The following is a 4,806-nucleotide window of genomic DNA, read 5'->3' as shown; positions in this document are numbered from 1 at the left end:
ATCCATGAATCCCAACAAGAAGAACCCTGCGTTCCCATGCCTTCCTTATAGCCTAAAGCAAGCTATCAGATGAATCTCTCACTTCATATTATATATCACTCACACTTCAAAGCCTACATATATATATCTAAAGGCTTATGGTGGTTTTCAAGGATGCCTGTGTATCCCAGATGAAAAAAATGCAAAACCAAATCTGAGATTTGGTAATATCGGAGCTGACCATCAAAGCACCATCCCAGTACCAACTTGCCTGAGTGGGGCAAGACTTCCCGTGACACACACAGAAGGGTCTATTCTAGGCCAACCGCACTGGTTAAAGCCTACACATGTTCACAGTGAGGGAAAAAACCATCTTACCATGTCTTTTACAGAAGTAAAAGGCTTTGTAGTTGGATGTGTGCAGTGAGAACTCACTCTTCTCAACAAATCCTGTTGATATCTTTGTCCCTTCCAGCCATTTTATATGTAGACACTTAAATGCATCAATACCTTCTCTTTTCTTAAGTTTATTTATTTATTTTGAGAGAGAAAGAGAGAGTGAACAGGGGAGAGGCAGAGAGAGAGAGAAAGAGAATCCCAAGTAAGCTCTGCACCTTGGTGCAGAGCCTGACGTGGGGCTCGAATTCACAAACCAGGAGATCATGACCTGAGCGGAAATCAAGAGTCAGATGCTTACCCAACTGAGCCACCAGGAACCCCTGCATCAGTATTTTCGAATCAGAATGAAGGTTCTGTGACAAAGTGAAATTCCCTTCCAAGTTGCACACTTGCTCTGTGAAGTTTGCGCAGATCCTTACAGGTTATGCCTATAGAACACAGCACCCTGGCACCCCCAAGGAGATCAAAACTGTGAAAACCTAGGGGTGCGTGGGTGGCTCAGTGGGTTAAGCGTCCGACTTCAGCCTAGGTCATGATCTCGCTGTTCTGAGTCTGAGCCCCACATCAGGCTCTGTGCTGATAGCTCAAAGCCCAGAGCCTGCTTCAGATTGTGTCTTCCTCCCTCCCTCTCTCTCTCTCTCTCTCTCTCTCGGTCCCTCCCCCATTCGTGCTCTGCCTCTGTCTCTCAAAAATTAATAAACATTAAAAAAAAATTTTTAAAACGTGAAAACCTTTGCTTGATATCCATGAATGCTAAGATACTACCTCCCTAGGGTGTGATGTTCTTCTCCCCAAATGTAGCAGATTTTCTCCTTCAGAACTCTGATGACATTAAAAGGTTGATTTCTTTAGCATGAAAAGTTTAAAGCATTGCAACTTTAGACTCAGTTGGGAGCTGAGCAAAACCATAACCCCCCAGTGCTGCTGAAGTCAATGGCACGTTCAGAATGGCCAGCACACACATAAAGCACAACTCTGCTTGCCATGTTAAACTCTCCCCGACCCCACCCCCAAAATGCCATCTGCCTGACACACTGCCTTTTGGGATTGTTCATGAGCAAGTTCTCTGTTATTTATGATTGTTAGCCAAAACCCATATGGAAATGTAGCTTGATACGAGTGCCTCTTGACAATAAAAAGTCTTGAATTTAACTTCTTTCAGCACCATGATAGGACGCAGTGTGAATGTTCTTAGTATCTGTCTGCTGTTGCATATCTTGATTGGGCACTGTGTTGTAGAAAGAACCGAGTTATCAGCAAATTGCCCTGCTACCCAACCTGTCTTTGGATGATCTTTTGAGCAGTAACAGGGGGCCCCCTGGTTTAAAAATTTCAGATTTAACTTTCATTCACTTAATTGATTGTAGGGTCAGAGCATATGCAAGCATTTTTATTTTTCTGAGAATGTTTAATTTTTTAAAAACTCCCTATTTCTTTTCTGTGTTAGCTTCCTGAAAGGGCTGCCATAACAAAGTACCACAAACTGGGTGGCTTAAAACATCAGGAAGTTATTGTCACATATTTTTTGAAGCCAGAAATCTGAAATGAAGGTGTTTAGGGTCCATCCCAATGATCTCATTTGAGAGACCCTATCTCCAAATCCAGGCACATTCTGAGATATTGGGGGGGGGGGGGCTTCAACACGATGTTTTGGGAAAACACAATTCAAGTCATAATACCCTCTTGCAAAAACATCAAGACAGATAGATGACAAGGTGATAAAGCACATAGGAATTAATGATAGGCTGACGAGTTTAAAGAGGGTATCTTTGTACCTGTCTTTTGATTTCTACTCACACAGGTAATATACTAGTGTTGCCAAGTACCTAATAGATGCATAAATATTCGTTGCCCCTCCCCCCTGCCACCTACTGCTTCACACACATATTAGAAGATTAAGATGGTTGCATTTGTCATATGATTGACTCTTCTGCTCAGCAGTTTTCTGCTGCCACCCCCGACTTTCTCATTCCCCACTCTCCTTCTCTTTAGAAAAAAACCATCTTATTCTCAAGACTCAATGGATAGATGTGAGCTTTGTGATACGAGAGACTAGATTCCCTCCTGGTTAGAAACCAACGGTGCTGGTACTGTGTAAGGGAATCCCAAGAAAAGCTTCTATTTGGGGACGTAGGGCTTGAACGCTAGCCCCACTGGTCAACACAGTTCTTAAACGTGCAATAACCAGAGCGGAGAGAAATAGCTACCGTGATGGACGGCTGAAAACAGACAAGAGACAAGAAAACAAAGCAAAGATAACCAGCATTCCCTGGGCACGCGTTGTGTGTGGCAGGGGAGTTTACCCAAAAAGAAAAAGAGAAAGAAAGAAGATGAGGCCCTCGGTGCCTAACAACAGACATAAGTCTGGTCTCACCGTTTGCCCAACAGGTCAGAGTCAGAGCCCACTGAGCGGCCCTGTCTCTGGCTTCTGCTGCACCTGTCTGCTCTTCCCACCACTTTCTTCCAGATCCTCAACAGAAGTCTCCATCAGTGTACACGTGGGGTGGGCGGGGTGGCTCCCGCTCCAGGGGGAGAGCCCTGCACACTTCCCTTTGGCCACTGGCCTCTTACCCCACACTCAGCCTCAGGCTTCTGTGCAAGCCGGCAAGCTCCAGGCATCAGCTGCCCTGGTGGGATATCATTGCTGAGAAAAGCTGCAAAGATAGGACAAGCCTCAAGCACACAATGTGAAGAGGATGGCTAATACAGAGAAAAGAACATCTAGGGGATATTATCTGACAGGAAGTCCCTGAAGGACTATAGAAGGAGTAGGAGGCAGAAGTAGGAAGGAGTTGGGATGGAATAGTAAAGGTAATAACAGCAACAAAATGGAAATTCATTAAGCTTGCACTCTGGGTCAAGCCCTCTGCTAAGTGCCTACTGTGCATTTTTCATCCCAGCCACCATAGGAGGCAGATACTAGGATTATCCCTGTTTTCCAGAAGACTGAGGTCTAGAAAGAGTAAATAGCTTGATGGTCTACAACATAGCTGGTGGAAGAACTGAGATTCAAATCTGGGTCTGCCTACCTCCAGAGGCCAAGACCAAAAAAAAGAGCACCTACTATATTCTATGTGGAGACTAGAGAAGGAACCATTTAAGGGGCGCCTGGGTGGCTCAGGTGGTTAAGTGTCCAACTCTAGGTTTTGGCTCAGGTCACAATCTCAAGGTTCATGAGTTTGAGCCCCACATTGGGCTCCATGCTGAAGTGTGGAGCCTGCTTGGTATTCTCTCTCTCTCTCTCTCTCTCTGTCCCTCCCAATCTCTCTCTCTCTCTAACTAAACAAAAGAGACAGAATCACTTAAGAAAATGGAGTTAAATGGTTTTTCATGACCTCGATGATCTCTTTTAAATTCTCCCAGAACTTATTTTAAATTCTAAATTTTAGTTTAATTTCAAATTCTCCCTCAATGTGTTATTACTAAAAATAATAACAGCTTCTCAGTATGAAAGCACAGAGCTGGGTCCTTCAAGTTACAGAGTCTGGATTAGAACAAGAGAATTCCTGTCCTCTCTTACTTTCCAAACTCTCTTTAGATTCATGCATATGGTGAAATATTCTCAATACCTGTGAACAAGTTAGGTATACATTACTTTATTTGAAGAATATATGGATTGAGAAACTCATTCTTTAGGTCATTCATGAAGATTGACACTGACTCCCAAAGCCACAGGGATATCAGAGTTGGAAAATGGTGTACTTTAAATAGTTTTCCTCATACTAAAAAGCTACTGGTTAGAAGCCCTCAAGCTGGAATAAACTTAGTGTGTCAGATCAAAATATCTAGACTTTTCCAGTTTCATTTTAGCAAACCGTGATCTCATATAATGTCCTGCCAAGGCCTAAAACAATTGCTGTCTAGTGACCTAGTTATTTAGAGGACTAATCTGATGTTTTGTTCCTATCTTTTGGAAACCAGAGGTAATAAAGGATTAACCCCCGACAAATAGAATTCCAGTTTAATCCTACACCTAGGAGGTCTGCTAACTGCATCAGCATCGATGTCCGTTCATATGTAATTCAGGATCTGTGATGCTGAAATATTAAACTTTATTTTTAAATCAAGATGCTATGTGTACACTTAGAAGAATGAATCTCTCCTAACTTGCTCTCCTGTTGGACAGACAGTGAGGAAGACCATGGGTCAAGGAAAAGCAGTGATGTGTGGCTTTGCCTGATGCCTCATGGGGCAGGCATTTCATTTGGCATTTCATTTGGGCTGGGTAGGAAGACAGGGAAATACAGAAGACATTGTACTTTCTCTTCAGGGGTTTGGACCACACTGTGTTCAAGAACTAGTTTTTATCCATAGGTGTGGAAGGGATGTAAATGAGATGTGTGTGTTGGGGGGGGAGGGAGAGAGAGGAAGAATATGTGTGTAAAGAGAATGTGCAATGCACACTGGTGGGAAAACCTTGAAGGGAGC

Source organism: Lynx canadensis, chromosome B4 (assembly GCF_007474595.2).
Source record: "Lynx canadensis isolate LIC74 chromosome B4, mLynCan4.pri.v2, whole genome shotgun sequence".
Taxonomy (NCBI): domain Eukaryota; kingdom Metazoa; phylum Chordata; class Mammalia; order Carnivora; family Felidae; genus Lynx; species Lynx canadensis.
Note: the sequence above shows the minus strand (reverse complement) of the source record.